This window comes from Agelaius phoeniceus, chromosome 6 (genome assembly GCF_051311805.1).
Source record: "Agelaius phoeniceus isolate bAgePho1 chromosome 6, bAgePho1.hap1, whole genome shotgun sequence".
NCBI classification, from domain to species: Eukaryota; Metazoa; Chordata; class Aves; order Passeriformes; family Icteridae; genus Agelaius; species Agelaius phoeniceus.
This window is the reverse complement of record NC_135270.1, coordinates 16,708,264-16,732,146: the sequence shown is the minus strand read 5'-3', so window position 1 is coordinate 16,732,146 and position 23,883 is coordinate 16,708,264. Positions and strand designations below refer to the sequence as shown.

Here is a 23,883-nt window from a genome sequence, read left to right as displayed (position 1 = left end):
GGTGCTGTTGAGCCGCAGGTAGCTTGAAAGTTGCTTCGTAGTACTGTCTGTAGAGTGCAGTGTCAAAGCCAGCCAGCAGGTCTGTGGAGCACGAGCATCCCAACAGGTGTCTCTGTGAGGTATCAGCTTTTCCATCGAGCTGTTGCTGAAGGCTTGTGTGGCCCTTGGGCAATTGGCGCGTGTTAAATGTAGGTGAGAAGGTCAGGTAGGAATGTGGTGTGTGTTTATTGTATTCATGCACAAACATATATGTATGTGTGGATATCCATTACATGTATACATGCTTATTCCAACAGCTAGAGTGAAAGATATTGTGTGGTCAAAATCCTACGACAAAAGACACCAAAGTCAGTTTTTATTACTTTGTTACTGTATTGTGATTTTAAGTTCTATTTCTAAGTAACTGTTATGTAAAGTCAGTTCAGGATTTTGTGCTTCTGTTCCACACTTGAGCATTCTGGAGTGTTTAGGTCGACAGGTTAAGTGGTACCAACTTTATTTTAGTGGAGGGGAAACAGCTGTCATCTGAGTGTATGTAATTGGGAGATGACTGGGTACAACTGCTGAGATAATTGTGGGCTCCATTCTCTTTAGCCTCATGATAATGCCATGAGATGAGAAAATGAGTAATGACTGTAATTATGAAGTGCCTAATAGCTGTCGTTGAACAATGTAAAACACTTTTGGGAATTGGAGCGCCCCCCCCCCCCCCTTTTTTTTTTTCCTCCCCCTAACCAGGAGTTTTAGGTAGCTATCTTGTATGGTTTCTGACCTTCCAGGTGTCTCAAATTATGTTTGGATGGTGCAGCAAACTGTTTTCAATATCTTAACTAATCTTCTCTAAATCTTAACAGCAAGTTTAGGAAAACTCTGAAAAACAAAAACCAAGCTTATAGTCCTTTCACTACTTAAGGTTTTAGCCTGACTTTTAACTGGGGTGTTTTTTGGGGGTTTTTTGCAAGTATTTGCAGTGTGGATTAATCCTGTTTGCGCAAGAATTAAGATTCTGTAATTTGTGTAAGTCATTACGTGTTTCCCCCCTCCACACACACCCATGGTGTAGGCATTAGCCCCAGCATTTCCCTTCTTTCCAGAACTCTTCTGATGCAATGACGAATGACAGTGGCCGTAAATATTCTCAAGCCTCTTACCAAGCATTGTTCGAATTCCTTACGGCACTGAAGAGACAGAAGAGGGTACTGACACCCTTGTATGTTTCTCACAAGGCAATCTGCAAGTACCATTTAGGCAGCCTAACTCTGATTCCCACCAGCAGAGGGAATTGAGGCTTTACTGTTCTCAGCCCAACTTTTTTTTTTTTTTTTTTTTTGGTAGTACATAAGCTCGTTGTGCCCATTAAATCACGGTGTAAATTACTGGTCTCTGGTCCATACTTATCCAGCTCTTTCTGAGCTCCCAAAGCAACTTTCTGCTGTGCAAAGGAATACTCTGTTTGGAGTACAACCCCTGCCAGCCAGGTACTGAGCATTGGCAGATGAATTGTTGCAAAAATTAACTGCTAAGGCAGATTTGTGTGATTCAGAGAAGCTGCTGGGCACCAGCGGCTCCTTGGGAGGAGGCACAGGACCTGCTTTGTGCAGACAGCTGGATACAAGGGATGAGGTGCAGAGCTGGAAAGGACTTGGAGTCATCAGGCACACACAGAGGAGTGCATGTGCTCCTTTCCCACTGGAGGAAGTACTTGATTGCTCTATTGTCAGCATACAAACAGTCATTCATAGAATCCTAAGCCTGGTTTTACCGTGGGGTGTGCAAGGACCCTGGTGTTAGTCTCTCCTGCCCAAACGAGTTTAAGAAACTGAACTCATTTTGCCTGTTGACTTCTTGACTCTCTCTGCAGTCTGCCTCCTGCTCTATTCCGGGGGCTTTCAGCTGCCTGGGAGGTCTCTGTCGCTGTCCTAAATGTTTAGAGGGGAAGGAGAGGAAACGGGAGTGGTGTTAAATCAGGGCATAAAGACTTAAGCTGAGTAGAGAGCCCTGGCCAAGATCTAGCCCAGTGATGGGAGCAACAACCACAGGAGGCTTAATTTTCTGTTTTCTGTGAGGTGTGGAGTGTGTGGCTGTATTCTTAATTATATGCTGTAATTATTACAGTTAGAAATAACTCCTAGAATGGCCCATGTATTACTTTGGACCTGTATCTCTGGCTGGTTGTTAAAACACTGTTTATCAAGCGATAAGAGCTACATCTACTGATTGCCTGTCACACCCTTTTCCTGCTCAGGAATCTTAGTCAGTGGTATGTAGAATAGTAATGGCTAAGAACTGATACTCAGGATTGATTTTCCTTGGTTTTGTATTATATTGTTTAGAAAAGGGAAGTTGGACACCAAGCTTTAATCCATAGATTCTAGGTTCTTTTGTTTGTTTCATATTATTTTGATTGCTGCTTGTTCTGGTGAGTAGCAAAGGCCCTTGTGTACCCTTGACTTAAAGGATGGAATCTGGCTGTCTTGCACAGGTCAGGCCATGACTGGTTTTCTTCTGAATTATTTCTTTCAAAAGGTGTCAGAAATACTGTTTTCCACTATGCAAAATCTCTTGTTGATATTTTCAACATCCAGGGCAATTTGACACTCCAGTCTCTGATTAAATCAATTTAGACCTAGACAGGTCTTTTCTAAGAAATTTTCTTTTTTGCTTAAACCAAACTGAGCAGAATAGGGAATGAATTATTGTGCCTCACTTATACTTGATTTTTGAAGGCTGAGGAAATAGTCTCTGTGGGGAGAAAGAATGGCTAATCAACCATTAATTAATTAACTCAAAAAACCTGCCTAAATTTACTTGTGGAGATGATAGAACCTCTTAGTTCCTCTTAGTTCAACTACTTGACTTGTTTTGATTTTGTAATAAATTTCATGTAAATAGATGAAGCATATGGTGTACATATACCTGATTTTACCAGGACAAGTAAATTGTGCTTGGTGTCTGAGGATCTACATGCATGGCTTCTGCAAACACAGTTGGTGGTTGCTTGGAGACTCAGACTTTGCAAGCAAGAGCTTGGCTGTATGGATGGCAATGTCCTGCCAGGGCCACCAAATCTGCCTTGGCTGTCAGAGCAAGGGAATGACTGAGTGCCACTGTTCTCAGTGACCTTCCAGGCTAGGGCATCTTATCACACTTATCATAGCAGTGCACCTTGAGAGGGCAGCTGTGAGAGGTGACATGTTCTGCAGCCTGAACAAATCAAGTTTTCAGCCTCTGTGAGGAGAGGTGGAAAAAGAAACTGCCCTCATAGTGGCCTGCTGAAACTCTTGGGTGCTGTCCCACAGTTGGAAATGACTTTACAGAGTAAGTGAAGTTGTCAGATGTTAAAAAGAATTATTTTAGGTTTAGGTGTTCAACAGAAGAGGTTCTTCTCACCCTCTTAATTTTAAAATAAACGTCTTAAAATATGCCTGAAGAAACTGAAATGATGAACTGATTTCTCTTGTTCTTGGTGTGGCAAATGAGTTCTGGCATTGTTGACTCCCTGTGTTCTTTGAAGTGTTCACTGTAACCAGAGGGAACAATTTGGAAACTGATGGACCGTTGGTTTGTTCTATTGTGGCACCTCTCCTTTGTTGCCATGCAAGATAATCAGCTTCTATCTTATCTTTGCATGCCTGTACCTGGTTCAATTTACTTTGCCTTTGTATAAGTTTGGTTTAATCAGCGATGATTGTCATTGAGTTTGTTCGAATCCCAAGCTGTTTACATAAGCTTGGACTGGCCAGTGGCTGGGGTTTGGAAAACTGGTCTGTGGAAATAGGCAGACTCTGAGCAGCATGGCTGCAGTGTGTGTGCACACAGAGATAGGGAGTGAGGGTAGATAGAATATTCCAGTTGCCTGAAAGAGGACTCACAGTAATCAGTTATTAAAGGCAATGCAGTGTTTACACCGTGCTCCTTACATACATTACATTGTGAAGGAAAAGCCTTACAATCCCATTTTTGCCATGTTTCCAGACTTGCTGCAAATGTACTTCCAAACCTATTGGTTCATACTTGTGTAAAATTCTGAGGAGGAAAAAAGATCCATAAAACAATTAGTGTGCGCACGTGCTCCCACATGACTTTTCTTTCAGACTGAAGAATGTTGCAAACTGAACTGCTATGGTTTTGATATGAACATTTGTATGCTTAGAGATTTTTGTGGATTGAAATCAGACTTCCAGACTTACTACTTCTGTTTAAAGAAAAAGGAGACATAAATCCTCCAAGGTAAGCACTGTTTTTCCAAGTGGAAAGAAAGAAATCTGACTTGATCAGGGTCATATTCCCTGCTGTCAATAGCAGGAAGACCCAGATTTAACTTATTTTGGTTCATCATGATCGAGGTAGTTTAGTTGAGGCCAATTTGCAGCAGAGCGGACACCTTTGCAACCTGACACTATATATCTATCAATGTGCTTGGTAAAGTTCTACCTGAGAGGAAAAGGCATTGGAAAGCTGACTTCAAGTATTCCCAGAGAGGAGGGAAGACCATTTGCCTGCCCCACATAAGAAGGTGTGCTCATGTGTAGGAGTTGCTGCTGCAGAGGCACCCCTGTTTGCTGATCAGCCTGATGTTGAAGCTTGGGCTCTTTGGAGACAGGCGAGGCTGAGAAGTGGCTAAAAGGTTTTATGGTTCCCTCTGTACTCTCTGCATGCTGCAGTGCAGCCCCTTAGCCACAATATTGTGTGGGGGGATAGAATGTAAGAAAATAAAGATAGTGCAGAAGGTAGTCTCACACCTGAGGAGTTGCAGCTGTACGGATCACCAAAGATTAGGAACAGGCCTGCTCTTAGTAGGCCACGGCTGTGTCCAATAAGATGAGCGCTACAAAAGAGTGGGGTAGCTGGGTGAGGAGAGAGTTGGAGTTTGTTGGCTGTGCTGTGGGGAGCTGCACATGAGAAATCACCGAGAAGGTATGGAACTTTTGCAATAAGATGACAACAGTCAACAATATTGCGCTACAATAGCGCTTCTTTGGGAACATGTCATTGACATCGTGTTTTCTGGATCGGCCAGTACAGAGTTGCCTCCTCTTGCCCTGTTTTCCCAGATTGTAACCAGTCAGAAGTTTCATTTCTGCTGTGGGCTGTCTGGTTGTCTTGTGGCTGGGAGCAGTCCAAGTTTGTGCCATGAGGAGCTCAAGTGTCAGTCTAGTTACAGATCAGAAGGGGTCCCCATTTCTCTCTCCAAGTGGGACAGTAGAAGTTCTTAGGTTAAGAAATGTGGATAAAAATAACTGTGTAATTGACTAGAAAAAATAAATAAATCCATGTTTACTTAGTAATTGACAGTCATCAGAAATAAAAGCAGTATGAGAAACCAAATCCTCTCAATGCCAACACTTGTAGATAATGCCTGGAAGCCACTTTGATGAAATCACTGTCTTTGCATTATTTGTTGCATTCAGTGATTGCTGCATCGTGAAAATTATTGTGGAAATGTATTGATTGTTGAAGGGGAAGGAAGGTGAAAATCCAGGTATCTTCTAGTTAAAATGCCTTTTGAAGGCACCTCTAGCAATAATTGGGCAAATCCAATTTCTGTTCTGAAATGCATAGTGGCTACTTGGAAAAAAATTCATTGGGTCAAGGAAGTTTTGTGGGGAGAAAAAAGACTTTGTAATTGTATTGATGTTTAGGTTTTCTAAAAACAAATTGAAGCGGAAGACTGTAAACTGGCAAAAACTAGTGCTTAGTGAAGACAGGTTTTGTGCAGTGGAGAACTAAAGAACTGTGAAATGCACACATAGGAGTTATGCATTTTTTCAGTTTGGTCATGCTTTCCTAGGATAGGCCTTCTCTCTTTTCCCATCATCCTTCCAGTATGACATTTCAGTCCTTCTCTCATGTTTGCTTTCCTCCAGGAAAAGAATTATCCTACCTTTAAAAGTTGCACATGAATGATCTTAAAAAAAAAAAAACAGTGAGTGCAGCTTTTACATTTCTGTGTCTCTGTCAAATGGTTGGTTGGGCAGTTCTGGCACACTTCCTTGCCCTGGCTCCTCAAGTGCCAGGGAAAAAACATGCAAGGCTGTGTAGATAGGCCTCTTTCAAAACTTCCATTGCAGCTGAATCAGGGCTAGAGTTGAGATTCAATTGCAGTGAACTAATTAGGCTGAGCTCCAAATGCCTGAGTGCTGGATGTGTTACAAACAACGGTGCCAACATATGCTGCAGGGAGCTATGCACAGGCACAGGGCTTAGCTGACTTCAAACTTGGCACTACCTCATTAATTTGGTCTGTTAATAGATTGTTTAATGTGCATTAGTGGCTGAGCACAAAAGCTGTGAACACTTGCTCATTCAGTTCCAGATGGAAAATAGTGTCTTGTTGGGGGCAAGGTGTTTTTCTGCCTGCCAACGAGAGGTCCAACATGTCTCAGATGTCTTGGAGAGCTGCCAGATGCAAATAAACCTGGTGGGGAGGCTGAGTTACAGCAGAATGCCTAGGCTGGTGAGATTTTAGGTGGGGTACTCAGCCTCCTCGTGCAGTCATGCTTCATCTGGCATAATGGCCTGGGAGAACCATTATAATACCAGGCATGGTAGTGGGAGAGCACAGGCATTTGCCAGGCTCTGCTACAGGAGTAGTTGATGTGTGGAGTTCTTACCTCCTACCAGGAAGATATACATGTGAGAGTGTATTTATATCTCTGTTTATAATAAGTAGGAGCATTCAATGTTCTAGTAAACAAATTTAATATTAATTTTATTGTACATTTTTAGGTAGTTGTTTTTTGGGGGTTTTTTTTGGTAGGTTTTTTTTTTGTTGTTGTTGTTGTTTGTTGTTGTTTTTGTTTTGGTTTTTTTTTAATAGAAAATTCTAAAGCTGCTCCCAATGAAGAGTCTTTCTGGCTTCCAGGCTGTGCATACCTGGAGGGCTATAGAAGTGCTTGATGTGAGCTTTTCCCTTGTCTGACATGACCAATTTTTGAGGCTATATGGACTTTGTTCTTCTTTTTTTTCCTACTTTGTAGTACAGAATAGTAAAATAATAGCTGTTTTCTGTGTTCAAGCAGCTGTAAGAAGTTGCACGCAGTGCAAAGCAGGGCCTTTGTAAGTGTAGTGTAAGTAGCTTAAAATATCAAAAAAACAACACCGAAACCCAATCAAAACCCCCAAAACAACAACAAAACTCCAGGAAACCCAAAAATACTGTCCCACATTTCCTCAATGGTAGTCCCTTCTTTAACAGCCACGTTTATAACAAAAAATGTGACACCTGAAACATTACAATAAAACATAGGCACAAGGGAAGGTAGTGTTTTAATAAAGCTTAGTACAACCACCATGACAAAAGCCAGGCTTTTTTTCCCTAAACTGCTTTAGTGTCAGAACTTCCAGTTGTGTGAGATAATGAGCACACATTTGCTCAAAATTGACTGAATCCCTCTTGAGTTTAAGAAAAAAATGTCTGGAACTTTTTGCAAGGAATACATCAAGCACCAAGTCTGCAGCCTTGGGATTTTATCATTTTAAAAGTGATAAATTCCCCAGAATAGGAAATTATACTGTAGGTTGTTCTGTGGCCTTTAGATATTCCTAGCAAAGTGCCCACTGCAGGTATTTTTATTTTATCTCTTGTTCTTCACAATCACTGTGATGATTTAATATTTTATGAAAAATGTCAGCCAAAGTCAAAATAAACCTGGGACAGGGCTTCTGGATCCTTTTAAGTTTCTTCTGCTTCTGCAAATATTGGTGTGGATCCTTGAATTTCATCTTAAAGCTCTCACTAGGAACATCCATCTCACATATGTTCTGCTAATGCCAGAGGACTTATGAGACCTCATTTGACAACAGTTTTGTCCCATTTGTAATAGAGAACTGATTTTTTTACTCTCAACTATAAAATCCCTCTGCAATCTGTGGAGGTTTTTTAAAAAGTAAATGCTTTGTTACATAACTACACTAGTATTTACTTCAGATGAGAAATATACTTTTTTTAGTGAACTAAGATCATAGAATAGTAGAAAATCTTTGTTTATGCTAACAAATTGTGCTCTTGATTATAACCTATTATTTTTACTCTTACCCCAAAAATAGAGCATACATTTTCTTTTACAATAATAGGAAATATAATGCATTTGTTGGAGTAATATTTGGTTTGATTCTTAAGAAGTTATTATGGTGTGTTTAACTTAACTATGTGGACAGCTATTTGCTTCCTAGTGGGGGCAATTTGTAAAGGTAAAAGGTAGGGACCAGCTAGTGAAGAGGAAAAACTTGCATATACTTCTCTCAAAATTAGGGCAATATACTTCTCAAAATTAGGGCAATTAAAACTACTTGCAAGGCACTGGGCACCAGATGCGTAGAAATATTTTAATATTATTTTATTTATAGTAAGGTGTTTTTTTCTTTAACACTAAGCATCTTATGGTGCTAATTCTGTATGAACTTTGTCCAAGTGACTGCTGTCTCTTGTCTGTAGTAAATATCTTAAATCACATACCATTTGTATTGAGGTTTTTTACCATCTCACCAGTAATTTTGTTGTAGATTTCTAACAGTTGGTGGTCTTCCCTCTGTCCCTCCTTATGTGTTTTAGACTGGGCAAGAACACAGGCTTATCCCCTCTGTTTAGACCCGAGTGTGGTCACCCTTGCAGTAAGCTGCTCACTGTCAGACAGCTGGGACTGATACAAGGAGACTGGGCAGGCCTGGATGTGTAGGAATTCAGTGCTCAGAAGTTGTTGGTTTCCTCTGCAAACCTACAATGAATTAATTCCTGATACCTCAGGGATAATTTTAAATTGTTTCCATTTTTTACAATATTTTCTCATGGCAGTGCTAATATTGCACACTTTTAAATTATTTGGATAGTACAGAAAATTGGGTCATGGTTTGAGCACAGAATGTAAATCGCCCACCAGGTAATTTCCTTGGGTTCTCTCCAAAGACTCTAGGTGTAATAGCAGAGGCAAGGATTACAGAGCTCTTGCTCATCCCTTGTACCACAAAGGCTGAGGTCCTTGTACTGAATGCATTTTCTTTCTGCAGAGTAAGGAATTGCTGTCAAAGAGTGTGTTTATTCCTGCAGCAGCCATCCCCTTCCCCGTGTCATCTAAAAATGAGCTGGGATTGTGTAGAGTCTTCTTTTTCACAGTAAGCTGCAGGGCAGCACAGTTGAAGGTGCCTCATCTCTTGCATGGATGTTGACAAGTAGAGCAAAGGAGAATGAATGCAGGAAATGGTTTCTGCTGCTAATCTCATTCTTACACCCTTCAAATGCCTGTGCCCAATTATTTGTGCAGGGCGGTGGAGATGGGGGAAGCAACAAGAGCAAAGATCTTCCATCCTGTGGCTTCAATAAGTAGAGAATGTCCTCTGCTGACCCTGTTAAGAATCAGTGGTGTTTGTATTCTGTGCAGTGGCTTTATCTGATCTTTTCAGCAAATTAGGTCCTATTTTTCCCCCCCTAATATTCATCCTAAATAGATCTAGTAGAAGCTATTTGTTTTTCACCCTTGTCTTAGAAGACATTAAAATGTGGTCAAACCTGACAATGAGTAAATAACTAAAGGTGTATTGCTTTATTGTAGTGTGAGTAAACTTCATGTGATTGTATGCTGTTATCTTGGCTGTGACCCGAAAGGTATTGATAATTGGTTATCTCAGCACTTCACACACAATAAACCTGCTCACTTGATGTTTTCTGTGTCAGCAGGTCATCCAGCACCCTGGCACTAAGCTGTCTGAGCATCCTGTTTCAACAGCATGGAAAGTAAGCCAGGCACAGGCAGATGAGTGTTGCCCAGTCGTGTCAATTGTATGCCTTCATAGTTCTGCTCATTCATGACAGCTCTCTGTCGATTTTATTTAATTTTATGACGTGGTCTTACTTGGGCAGCTACATAATTGAACCACAGAAATGAGAGAAAAACTACAAGAGAGAGGGAGAAAACAGACCTGTGAAATCCTGCAGGTTTTGCAGCATGTGGAAGGCTGTAGGTGTGCTGTGTTAATGCTGACCCTTTTTGGGTGTCTGAATTGCTTAGTGCACTCTGGTTTTCAAGTACTGAGGTTATCTCTTGGTGACCTCTGTGGCATTCTTTTGTTGTGTGGCTTTAATAGGAAACATTACACATCCATCAAGTCTCACTGCAAACTGAAATAGAGAAATTGAACTGCCTGTGAAAATGTGATGTACTATGCAAAGAGCCTGAGCTCTAGAAATTTTCAGTGGATTGTATCTGTAGGAGTAAAGGGCCACCTGCTTGTACCTCTTACATGAAAGAGTGGAGATAACATTCGAGCAGGTTTTGATACTAGCTGTTAACCTTTGCTGAGACTGTCTGCTTTTTCAAGGGAAGTTTTCTGTCAGGTGCCTTTCTCTTGAAAGAAGCAGTGCTTGTTTCAGGAAACAAGCTGACCTGTATATGGTCTGTGTTTGTTGTTATTATATTATTAATTATTAACATTATAGTAATATATTAAATATACAATATTATATATTGTATTATTATATTATTGAAATAATATATGCAAAATGCCATGGGATTTTTTTTCTTGAGCAATTTTGCTGGAAGTGACTTGGTAAGTAATCAAACTGTTTCTCAGTACTTTGAGGAAATCAGTCTGTCTGTTTATACAGTGTGTGCCAGCAGTCAGTGTGAGCTGTGGTCAAAACCCACAGCCATGTGTTTCATCTTCAGTTTCCTCCTCCTCCCTGTAACAAATGCAATCTGATGATGCTTCTGTCTGATTGCTAAAGTTTTCTTTGGAATTGCAGTCTCTCTCCATCCCCCTCAAACACCACATCTGTCGGTTTGAAGCAGACTTTGTTGTCACTGGTTTTTTCATATGGTGCCTCTTTTTGCCTGCTCCCCACCCTCCCTGTGTCTCAGGCATTTTGGTGTGTAGAAGAGACTTTGTGTTTTGTTGAATTTTAGTGGCTGTGAAATACCATGGGAGACTTGTGCAAGTTTTGGACGGGAACTGAGGGCAGAAATTAACTCAGTTGGAGCAAAGTGTCCCATAGGCAGCTATTGATTAACCAGAATAAAATTTGGCTTCACCACTGAGATTGGTACCGACTTTGGTAAAATAAAACTGGTATTCTAGAGCATGTATTTTAAAAGGCATTTATAAATTGAACTCAGCTTTGAATAAGTGGTTTCCTACATAGTTAGGATATGGTGTGGTAATGAAAGTAGTTTCTTCACTTTTCTGTATCATGTGATAAATTTAAGGAAGAATGAAATGGTTTTTTACCATTTCATTTTTACCAGGATATTTTTTAGGAACAACACTGCCATTGCAATGCAATGAAGATAAATAGTCATGGGAAAGCCAGGCAATGTGTGCTTTCTTTCCCAAAGTGTAAAGTGACTGCTTTATAGTAATGAGCTGAAATAAGTTTGAATTCATGGAATGAAATGGAGGAAAATAACCTAGACAATCAGGAAGAAGGACCACCTGTAAATTTATTTTTTCCTCACAACTCCTCCAGATTGATGTTACTGGCTGCCTTGTATCATTTTATAGAGAGGAGTGGACCAGATGAGCTCCATCAACATCCCAGGGACCTGAATGAAACCATGAAATTTATGGCTGTAACCATCTCTGCACTTCATATCTCTACCAAATTTGATACTAATCCAGATAGTTTTTAAGGATGCATTTCTGCTGCTAGATGTGGATTACAGCTGAGCTGTGCCTGCTAGATGAGCCTGGATAAAGCTGTGCTAAGCATGGAGATAGACAGAATTCATGTGCAAACCCTGCACTTGCCCCAGCCGGTGGGGTGTGCGCTGGTTCTGGCCCAAAAGCTCAGTAGCAGCAGCAGTGCAGGGTTGTGCCTGTGCTGGCACAGGGCTCCTTAGCACAAGTGGGCACCAACAGTCCTGGCTGGCATTGGGACCAAAGCCTGGCAGAGGCTGTGACTGCCCCTAACTGGGTAGAGAGAGACACTGCTGTGTGCTGTAGCATGACCTTCTAGAGCAGGGATCCTCATGCCTTGTGCATCCTTACCTCATCTAGTGCTCTGGGAATGTTTCTGGCCTCTAGGATGAAGTGACAATACATGTAGGTAGCCACTCTGTGCTCCTGGGTTTGCCCCTGGCACTGCTGTGGTGCCTCAGAGCGCTTTGCTTTCAGCACCCCTGGATGTGTGTGAGTGCAGTGGCGTCAGGGACTGGCTGACAGCTCTATCATAAATAAGGTTTTTAGCCTTCTTACCCCCTGAGTCACAAGTTCAGTGGAAGTTGGAGGCTGTTTGTTCTAGATGTGGTAAATAACACAATCTGACTGCTCTCTCCTCTGGCACCCTCGTCTAAAGCTGTTATCAGCACTGCTGTGGCATGTTTGATTTAGGGGCAAATTGGCACCTCTCTGACAAGTGCTGGAATGTCCCAGTCTGTCCTTGGGGTGTTGTTGGCATCTTTCACACCAGCAAACCCCCATCAACAGTTGTGATCGTGGGCAAACACCAGCCAAGTGCACAAAAGCGCTTATCGCCTGCTCGGCTGTGCATTCATAAAAAGCAAAGCCATAAAAACCTCCAGTGGCTGGCAATTCCAGAGCTTTCTGTTAGACTTGAAAAGGAGTCCTGAAAAACACAGGCTTCTTATCATTTTTAATTGCTGGGCAGTGGAGGGCTGCCGTTTGTTTAACGTCATTTGGTGTTAGCAACTGTGACACTGTGTTGCAGAGATGTTTCTGGCCAGCAGCGTTCTGCTGAATGCAAAATTGAATTCAGCAGAAATCCTTTGATTTTGGGAAAAACTCAGGTTGAACAATTGAATCTAACACACAAAGAAATGCAAAATAGGATGTTGACAACAGATTGACTGGAGGTGCATTGGGCAATGTGAAGATATTAAATTTTAGAAAGTTGAGGTTTAAAAGTATAGATGCTGCTATATTGTTATTGCTTTTCGCTGCTGTTGAAACTAAGTTCTGCATTCCCTAATCCTTTTAGATTGCCTTTTAAAATGTTGCAGTCGTGCTTATGCATTTGTACTGAAAATAAAAAAACTTCAGGGTTAATGTTCTCTGAATGGCCCTGTATTCCTGGCACACACTATTAGTCAAAATTCATGCCACCTTTAGGGAGCTGGGCCAGACAAAAATCACTTGGAACAGTTGCATCAACATTTGTATGTGGCTTTGCCTGTGAGATTTTGGTTTTAAAATCAGTTTGCTGGATTTGAGCTGTTGTCAGATTCTGTGAGGGCCTGCACCTGGATCAGTAGAAACTGGTAGATGTGCAGCTTTTGGAAATACCAAGCAAGCATTTTAAATGCAATTAAAAGTGCATCTGAACCACTTTTAAACAAAAGAGCAGTAAGAAAACTCCTTGACAATTACTCTGCAAGCTGCAACTTAAAAACAAGAAGCTGATATGAGAAATATGAACATTCTATAGCAGCTGACAGGGAGCAGATTGACAGCAGTTAGTTAATCAGGAGTAGCTGCAATGGAAACTGCTTCTCTGACCTCAGGTCTACTCCTTAAGTACCAGCTGTGTCCCATCTGTCCCTGCTGTGGTTTTCACACATGACTGTGGAAGATGTGTTGGACTGTCCCTAGCTGATGTGGAATGAGACCTGAATTCACTTGCTCTCTGTAGCAGCTTTGAAAGTCTTTAAATGAGACTTGACCAGAAAAAACCAAGGAGTGTTACTGTGGCTGTTTGCATTTAATGCTTCATCGATTTCTTGAGATCGTCAAGGAAGCCCTTGGTTTTGATGGGTAATTTGTTGGCAGCTGTCTGTTCCCAAAGAAACTGGGCAAGGGGAGCAAAAATAATATGCAGAACAGTCCTGGTGACTGCTAAATAAGAACACTATTATTATTTTGGTGTCCCCCAAGCGTAGGTAGAAAATAGATACCATTGCCTCTCCTCCAAACTTCTACACTTCTGGTTGGTGAAGTAGCAAAGAAATAACAATGTCTTAATTTTTCTTAACGTTGTGTATGTATCTGTCTTAATTTGAAATTCTTCTTTTTCCTTCAGCATTTTTCAGGATTTTGTTGGGGTTTTTTGTTTGTTTGTTTTTTGGGGGTTTTTTTTGTGTGTGTGTGTATGCTTCTGAACTTCTCTGGACTCTTGGGAGAGCAATTGTGTATCAGATTAGGAAAAGCAGTAATGGGAACCTAGAGCAGTTGTTTACTTTCTGTGTTGAAGTCTGTCCACACTTGAAGTGGAAGGAAACTGCTTTTCCTTATTGCCAGTTGCCAGGATTTGTGTTTGTTTTGTTTTTATCTTTTTTTTTTCTTTTTCCTCCTGCATGAGGAATTTCATTGCTGAAACTGCTTTGGCTTATGAAATGCTGAGCTATTGATGTGTCTATAGTTAATTTATGGAGAGGAACACTCCTGCTGGAATAATGCATAGCCAAGCTATTACTGGCTGGCTACTTCTGTGTGATGAAGCAGGAGCTGGAATCAGTTGGTTTTCAAGTGGTCCAGTTTAAGTCTTTTAATTCAGAGTATCCTGGCAGTGTTACTATGCTGCTGCCTTTGGCTTTGATGGATGGGAGGTGTGGATTTTTTCACTTCTCACCTTTATTTATCTTGATGTTTCCTCATATTTGTTAGCTTTTTATTTTTCTCATGAAATAGGAAATGTTTACCTTTCAAGAAAAAAGTCTTTCTAAACATTCACAACTCCAGCCAGGGAATGGATTTGCAGTTTTGTGTGCAGCAAGCAGTTCCTGTTACTCATGAAACAGGAGTGGCCTTTTAAGAAAGGCGCCAGATCTCTGCTATGCAATTACCATAAAATAACCAGTGCAGCAATTCTGTATTGTGAGCAGCTTGACAACCAAATGCTTTTTGAATTGCTTGTTACCTCTGGTGAGGAAATAAATCCTGAAGAGCAAACTTCAATGCTTAATGCATGCCCTGCTTCTAGATTGGAAAATCTCTCCTTAACCCAGTGTGTAATACAAATGCATCTACACAAGTCTCCTTGTTAGCCAGGAGACTTGTTGGGAGTTCTGAGAAATATGAACTCTGCAGAAGGTATGGTGCACATAGCTATGATTCCCTATTTTGAATAATTGGGTGGCCATTGGCACCTATTGAAAGGCACCAGTTCTTTCAGGCATGCAATGATAGTGATGTTCTGTAATCTGCTTTGAGCACAGCTGACCTTTTAAGCAATTTTACTGTCAGGTTGACTTTTTTTGTGTGTGTGTGCAGTGCTTAAGCAAAAAAAACCACACTGCTACATGGTGGAGGTTGCTAGGTACTAGGGCAATGCAAACAATAAATAATAGGGATCGTGCTGGAGTCTTCTGATGAAGTGTAACATGAGACAGCCTCCACAGTAATTGCTGTTTTTTTCCTAGCCTCAAGCAGAACTATCTCTAAGGCTGGGACACATCCTTTTAAAATAGAGTGCAGTGCATGGAATGAAAGATGTTATAAGCAACTAAAAGACATTAGTGGTGGATGGTCATGAAGGAAATCTTGTTTGGAGCCAGCCCAGTGAGTTGCAGCCCATGTTCTGGAGAATTTGGGGCCCTGCAGCCCAGCCACCAGCATGGGGCTTCTGAGAAACTCAGTTTCTGAGCTCTTCCAGGGAGTTATGTGAGACAATCTGTCTTGCCTTCAGAGATTTTTTCTTTTCTTTCTATGTTAATTTGTATTTAGGTTTTAATTCTTTGTAGGTGGAAGTCTTGCTGATTTCAGTGCAATGCAATATTTGAAATGCTGAGTATTTAAAAAAAGAGTAATAAACTTGCTGTCTAAGTGTTCATTCACAGAGTACTCAAGCATACTTAATTCTCTGAGATGCACTCTCGTTTGTTTTTCATCATCTTGACCTGTGAGTCAAGGGCCTGCCAAGTGCACGTTTGCTCTGATTGTTAGAAAAAACAGATAGAAAGCTGAGGAGGAATACAGAGTGAAGAAGGGGCAGAGGTTTGTGTAGTACCAGCTAAAGCAGTGAAGTTAAACAGATAAGTTATCAGTGTGGTGGTGAAATTAACCCAACAGGTAGGTTATTAATAAAGAGCACTCCAAGCTCTCAAAACATTGTTGGCAGGATGACTGCAGTAAAATACTGGGAAGCACTTGTTTATGGTTCTTCCTTTACCAGCCCTGTACGGGTTTCCACAGCATAGAAAGTCTCCAGTGTGGGATTGGAGGCTGAGGCAGGGGTGTAAAAGCTTGGAAAGCCTCCTCAGTGTTTGCTGAATGGGGCTACCACACCTAAAGAGTGCTGCCTGCATTCTTTTATAATGCTCTGGCTCCTGAGCCATTTAGAAGCTGTGATTTCAGGCATGTGAAGAAGGCTTTTATGAATCTATTACTATGTGGTTTTCTGGCAGCTGGCAGGAACAATCTCTCTTGTAAGTCTAAAGTTTCAGTAAATGAGAGGCTCCAAAAATCAAACTGACTTCTCCTCCTAGAAAACTATTCTGCCAAGGTTGACCTTAAAGAAGCCCAGAACCCATAATTAATTTTTACATGTACATTCTCTCACATCTCTTTAAAACATCCCTGCCCCTATATTAGAGTTACTGTTCATTTATTTGCTGGTGACTGGGCACTACGATTGTCCTGTGTGCTCAGGATGGCACATGACTAATTTTTTACTGGTTGGCAGAGGGTTTTCTCAGCTCAGCTTGAATTCAGTGCGGTAAATTTCTGTGCTAGCTGGCAGATAGATTTGCATGTGCATGAAATTGCAGTGAAGCTCTTAATTAGGTTGATCATCACCTCCCATGACACAAAGCATCCCAAGCTTAAGTTTGCTCTCTGCATCACTACTCCTTAGCTCCTCCTGTCTGCAAACAGTGTTTGAATCCCTGTGTGAACCCATTCTTTGCTTTTTTTGAGAGAAAGTGCCCAGAAACAGAGGAAAGCAATGTGTTTCCTTTTGGGTCAAACTAAAAAACTGGTTTGGAACCCAATATGTATATGAAGTACTATTAAATCAGGGATATTTTCCAAATTTTTTTTACTTGAGAGTGCATCAGCTGAGGCAAAGATCAGATCCTTTGTGGTGCCTAATGCAACGAATGGCCAGGGGTTTGCTTTTTGGTGTGTTTTTGGGTCAACAAAGCTTAGGTGGGGAACTTAAAGTAGTAGTTGTACTTTTCTATCTAGAAAATAAATAACACCTTGTGTGTACTGGGCAGATTTTCTAAATGGATGTGAAGAACTGTGGGTAACATTTTCATCACTGCTTAGACAACACAGTTCTGCTGGCAGTCAGAGATATCTGTGCACTTAGGAGTCTGGGAAAAAAACCCCATCCTGAACAACTTAAAGCCAGAATACTAAAGAGTTAAAAAAAAGAAGCATGAAACAAGGTAAACCCCTAAAATCCTCACCTGAGTATTCACTGCTCAGCATTAAAGCTAATACAGGAAAGTAACTAAATGTTTTAATTATTAATGGCTTCATAAGGTCATATACTAAATATCTAGAAGGTTCTGATTTTTTTGCCACACACTGGTTTTTCTTGCCAAGCTGCACTGAGACTGAAGTAATTCATGTGGCTGATTTAGATCCTGACAGTTAAAACGTTGAAGGTTATCTGTCATTGCATAATCTCCAGGTATAATTTATTTTTTCCATTTGTTTGGGACGAGGGGAAACAATTATGTTTAAATCTAGTTTCAGAGTGTACAGTTGCTGAGGTGAAAAAGTTGGAGGGAAGAAAAAAAACCCCTTATAATAAAATAACCTAGGCTGAGTGGCTATAGTTTGGTATTCTTCAGGTATTTAGAACCAGAACACCCTATTGTGGCTCTTGTAAAGACAATCTTGGTAATGGCAAAAACTGTCTCAAGATGTTACGCTTTTTAAAAAACTATTTTTCTAGAATAACATAAAGCCACAGCCAGAAAAACTAAATTGTGTTTTGCCTACCTTTAAAAAATCTATGTTCAGCATCCATTTTTCTTTTAGGAGAGGGTACATTGGGAGAGAAAAGGAAAAGCAAATAGAAATTTGGGCAGCCTTTGTCTTGTGATGAGTCCTTCTAGAACAATTTGTTCAGTTTAAGCAATGGGGAAGTGAAATCATCCTTGGGTAGCTCATACATACTTGTGTTCATCGCTTTAAAGAGCTTTGGGTATGCATTCAAGTTCAACCCTTGTATCTTTCAGATCACAAACAAAAATAATAAACCAGCAAAGCCTAATCCTCAAGAAAGAAAAAAAAATAGACCGTTTCTAGTTTTTTGGCTTTTGTAATATATTTGGAATGTTTTTGAGGGGAGGTCACAGATAGTAAATTCTTCTTGAGATGAGTGGGATGTTAAATGTTTTCTTCCCAAGGCTACCTTCGTGTTCAAGTCCTTTGTTATGTATTTTGCTCTGTGATGCCTAGAAGAGGACCTGATGACACATGTAAGTCCCACCAATACCTAGCAAATAGCATGGTCTTGTTTTGCAATCCCCTATCTCCTTTTATTTGCAGTTGTTTCTTTTCTTAGGCTCCTGAGGTCCTCAAAGGAGAGCATATCTTTATCATAATAATTTATAAGTGTATTTTCAAATGACAGCAACAATGAGATGGTGTTTTGGGAAAGCAGCTACATGAGAAATGGGTGAACTGTCCAGAAAAGATGCTCTGCTTTGCTGTGCTTTTCTCTGCTTGGTTTTGCACATCTCTTGTTCAGAATAATCTATTGGTAACACCTGTTATTTAACAAGTGTTAGGCAGAAATGACAGCCAAGAGTAGCCTTCATTATGCATCTGTGATTGTGTTAAACACAATATTCCAGGAATGAGTGAAGAATACTGATTGCAGTTCACACACTGAAAACAATTTCAGATGTCTTTTTCTCTGCTTTCTGCTCTGGTGGCTTCTAGGAACACTGATTGTTTGCACTCCTGGAGCGCTTAAAAAAGCCCACCCAAAAGCAAAGCAAAACTACCAAAAAGAAACAAAAAAATAAAGAGGCAAAAGGTGTCTAAGGACACTTAGAGCTAGCTGCCATTTCTGGCAGGGCAGTCTGCATTAATAAGCTTGGCACTCATCATTTTATGGGTGTATTTTATTGTTTCTACATGTGCATTTGATTACCCAGAAGACCTCTAGCTTCCTGCCCCCTCAAGGTGGAAAACCACAACAGTTATAACCATCATTGCAATCGGACATGCAAACAGTGACCTTGAATGTGCTGCACTGGCTTCCTTGCTTAATTCGGGAGCCGCTGGTAAAAAGCCATTCAAATAAAACACAAGCTTGAAAGCGTTTTAGGGGAAACAATGTTACGAGCTGCACTTCACATCTTTACAGCTAATGAGTTAATGCTGTGACGGAGGAACAAAGGCTGCGTGCGTCAGGAGCTCCCATGTTGTGTATTTAGACCCGGTGAGGAAGAAGCCCTGTGTGTGAACAACAGCACGTGGAGGGAGATGGGACGGGCTGTTCTGGTGTGTGCTCATCGGAATGGGCTCTTATGGAGCTGTCAAAACACCTGGGAGGAGGAGATGTGTGCCATTCTGCAAATGGATATGCTCCATTTGGGTTGCTCTGTGAGCTTGGAGGGGGGCTTGTACATCCTTTGCACCTGCAAAGCTCAGAGCCCAGCACAGCTGCCAGTGCGCTGTGGAGTGGTCCATGGCTGCTGTCCTGGCCAGTTTGACACCACAGTGGATCTGTCTGTACCTGAGCCCGTTCTTTGAGCCACTCTGTGCACAGTGTCTGTGCAGGTGATGAATTCTGTGAAAGGGGAACTCACTTTGAGCTGATGAGTTCTTTGGCCTCCAGTCAAAACTGCAATGAAGGGTGCTTGAGAGACCGAATAAACAGCAGTGCAGCAAAGAGACAAAACTAGATTAATTACTTTTCATTGCTCAAAAGTTGCATGAATTCTCCAGATATGCTGGATATTATTTCCAGAGATACCCGACAATGATAATTTGCAGACACCCCTTTGGACTTTGCATTATTTAACCTTTCTTGAAGACTACCTAACACTAAAATATGCTGTTAGAGAGTTAATTAAAATTCAAGACAGACTGAAAACCTCCAAATATCCTCCTGTGGAATATTCTCTTCTTGAAAATTTCTGCTTCTCTCCATTTTTTTTTTTTTTTATGGGCCATGTAAAATATTTTGAATTGGACATTTTTACATGTTTGCTTGATCTTTCTGCAGAAGTAACAGATCAGGAGAAAAAAAGTTCAGAGTGAGTTTAGAAGACTAGAAAATGGGTGAGGGAGAAAAGAACATCGCTAACGTCTTCCCCCTAAAGTTATGGCAGAGACAGAATTTAAATTCCACAGCTTTTTGGGGAAAGCTGCAAGTCTCTTGGGTAGGATTTGATCACAGTGTGTGGTGGAATATCTCAAAACATGACAGAGTCAGTCCCTGGAAGCCTGGAAACTGAACTACTCTTTCAGACCTTTAGGGTAGCATCTGCTGCCAGAGGAGTGTGTGTTGGAACGTTTGTGACCTGACAGTAACCAGGCTGATTTCTCTGGAGGAATAACTGGTAGTTAGGAAATTCTTGATGCAGTTTTTTTTAACCCCTGCAAGTTACCTGACAAGTCTGTCCTGTTCCCTCTCAGGCACTCTGTGAGGCCTGCTGGTTAAAGCACATTATATTCACTCTCATTTCTTTAGTCTGAAGTATGGTCTCATTTTTAAGTGTATTTTTCTTTTTTGACATTCTTTTCCCCCCTCCTCCATGTGGCAGCAATTGTGATAGGTTGCCATCAACAGATGATGTCTTTAAGAAAAATATTGAGCCACTTAATGCATATATTTTTTATTTTCTGGTCCATATGAGGACTGACAAAGATTGTTTCACGTAGGAAGAACAAGGGAGTGACTATCACTTCTACACTGTGTTTGTGTTGGGATTGTGGACAAAAGTAAAAGAACCAGTGACTTTATTCTCATACTAAATCTAATGGACTCATTCATGCAGGGATTTCTCTCCTGGTGGAAATAAATTTCCTTTACCAATTCCCAAAATCTGTCGGAAGAGACTGTTAGGATATTGTGGGACTTGACTGGTATCATCAGTCTTGCACCCTGAATTCTCCACATCTTTCATGCTAGAAAAATGTTAGAATCTGCAAAATGCCAGCAGGGATCTTTCAGGATGCCAGGCTTCTGGACTGCATGGTGACTGACAAGTCACTCATGGTATTCCTCTAAATGTGCTGTTTGAAGGGAGTAGCTGTTGTGTCTTTGTCCCTGATTTTTGGATTCACGGAGTTCTGTTCTGTACCATGTCACCCCAGAGATATGAAACAAGTGGATTTCATTCTTCTAGAAATGAGAAGATTAAGCAGGAATTGTTGGAGAAGGATGAGGAAGGGGCTATCGGTCTCAGCATGGAAACTTTTTACCTCTCACGTAAATCTTCCTCTGAACTATATAGAACCAGACAAGGATATTTGAGTCTATTCTGGGTCAAAGCCCAGGAAACTTGTGAATCTTTTTTGCTTGCATTTCTTTAGGAACTATGCTGTGAACTTTATATCCTGAAGAGTCAATTTCCAGATGGTTTCAGACAGATGAATTTTGTGATGCAAGGGATTTCCTTTTTCCTGATTGCTCCATTGTTGGCTTCTTGCCCTCATGTCTGTGGCTTGGTGGATGTGGATTTTGCGGGTGAACTTCCAGTGAAGTTGAATGAGTGTAGTCTGTGGCAATCTTAGCTACTGCAGGACACTGGAAATAGGGGTGTAGGCTGTGACTTTTTCAGCTGTAGCACAGAGAAATATCTCTGCTCAATTCTTTTGTTTTGGATGTGGTGTGACTTTTATCTTTTTCAGCTGTCGGGGGGACTCCTTACCTGAGTGACCATCTCTCTCAGGGCCCTCAAACACAACATGTCTGGTCCCATGTCCTGGTATAGGATGAGTTCTCTCAAGTCATCCCCAACTCAATCTGGTGTTCTTCCTGGTAGTGTGTCTCCTCCTTGAACCTTGCATCTAAGCACAGAAGTCAGGGAGATGTTACTGGTAGAGTCTGAGGCAAAGAGGGCGTTGGGTGCATTGGCTTGTGTGTCTCTATGCCATCAAATCCCCCAGTCCATTGAGCAATGAGCCTGAGTTTCATTTTTTCAGTCTTTTGCTGCTGATGTAGCAGCAGAAGCTCTTCTGGATGCCCTTGGCATTGCATCCAAGTGCAAGCTCTAGCCAAGCTTTGGGAGCCTATGGCTCCTGGTGTTCACAAGCTGTGTCCTGTCCTGACCCTGTCTAGGTGCCAAGGCTGCTGATATCTGGGGTGTTGAGGGTGACGTTGTGTTGTGGACAATGGACCACAAGAAGTAAAACTTGAATAATGTTACATGTTTCCAGAGAATAAAATAATCCCACAGTTTCTAAAGGAAGTGTGTGCCTGTGTAGGGCTGTGCTGTGGTTTCCCATTCAGGCTCTGTACAGTTCCACAAAGCAACGTGTCTTTTACCTTCTAAGACCAGAGGTGTGTAGCTGAGAAAAGATAAATTTTGACTTGAGACACTGATCCATAAGTAGTAGCATAAATTTAGAGGTATACAGTAATTTCCTATAGAGCTTAATCTTTGATGGAACAAATGGCATGGATAAAGTTTTTAATCCTGCTTTTCTTTTATCCTTAAACATGTAGCAAATTTAGCTTTAAGCTTCATTCTGAGTGATGAGAAGGCAGTGGCTAATTGGTCTTATTGGTGCTACATGATGTGGTAGAATGCTGCATTATCTTGCACTGAAATGACTGCAAGCCACTCTCTTTTTCTCTTTGTATGGTGTGCAGTAATACCAGTTAATCTGTATTTGTAGTGCTTTAGATTAAAGATGGTTTTATTGCTGACTTGGGTAAAATACCTGCACTAGAGTCACAGCTTCAGATTTTCTCCTTTGTTCCCCTTCCTCCAATGTAAAATTGGAAACCTAGGTGTTCCTGTCCTTTAAGAGAAGTAAGACACCTTTGATCTTTCACTCTCACACTTGATTTCTTGTGTACCTGATATGGCTCTGAAGGTCTTGGCACTCTGGATGTCTTTGGGCTGGATCACTGCTTGAATGCTCATTTCCTTATTGCCACCTTCCACACCTTGTTCTGGGTTAACAAGGCCACAAAGAAATACTGAAGGTTTGCCCATCATAACATCTGAAAGTTCACACAGGTTTGTAAGAAGCCAATGAAGCCTCAGCAGAGGTTAGCTGCCTTATAATAGATAAGAATGAATCTATCTAAGTCCAGAATACTCCTGTGAGGTCTTGTCTTGCTGCAAGGACTGAGTGGTGCAAAGGATCTGTGTCTGTGCCCACTGCATTGGTGTGATCCTCATCTATGTGTAAGTAGAGATCCTGAATCAAACAATGGGCTTGTGTGCATAATTAATACCGCCTTGTATTTGAGGAGTTAATGGAATAGAAACAGCTTCTTCAGAGAATGGTGCATTTTAACCCTTTGTTAGCTAAATCTCAACATATTTATAATGAAAAAAAAATCTCCTGGCTACAGTGCTACAAACTTGTCTCTGATGGGAAACTGATCTTCCCTAGTGCTCTAGATTGTTACATGGGGTTTTATCTTCAACAGTGGTTCTTATTTTTCTAGTACGAGATGCAAGTAGTGATAGAGGGTTCTGAGTCCCTTTTGGCACATGAAACTTAGGTAAGTTATTATCATCTTGTATTTGAATTACTACTGTGCTTTTATCTTTGATAGATGCAGCCTTGCTCTGCTTGAAAACATACATGCTACTGCTATAAAGCACTTCTTTTCTTTTTTTTAAATGGGATGATTTAGGCCTTTTTCTATTCTGTTATCATTACCAGCGGTCTCCTCCTTTCAGTTGGTCTCAGATATTAAGCTAGATGACTTCAGTTTTTAAGGCCTTCAGCTTATTCACTCTGTATAATTTTCTCAATATTGTAAAGCCAACTTTAAGGGACTCTTATCAACTTTTTTCTTTCACTCCTTTAAGGGAAATTATCAAGCAAATACTTTTTCTT

General features: G+C 41.0%; 1 protein-coding gene across 1 annotated transcript in view; it reads left to right on the top strand.

Annotated features, from left to right (window-relative positions):
* KCNQ1 (potassium voltage-gated channel subfamily Q member 1) overlaps nt 1-23,883 on the top strand; it is a 330,737-nt gene that overhangs the window by 1,073 nt on the left and 305,781 nt on the right. The gene's annotated exons all lie outside the window — the stretch shown is intronic.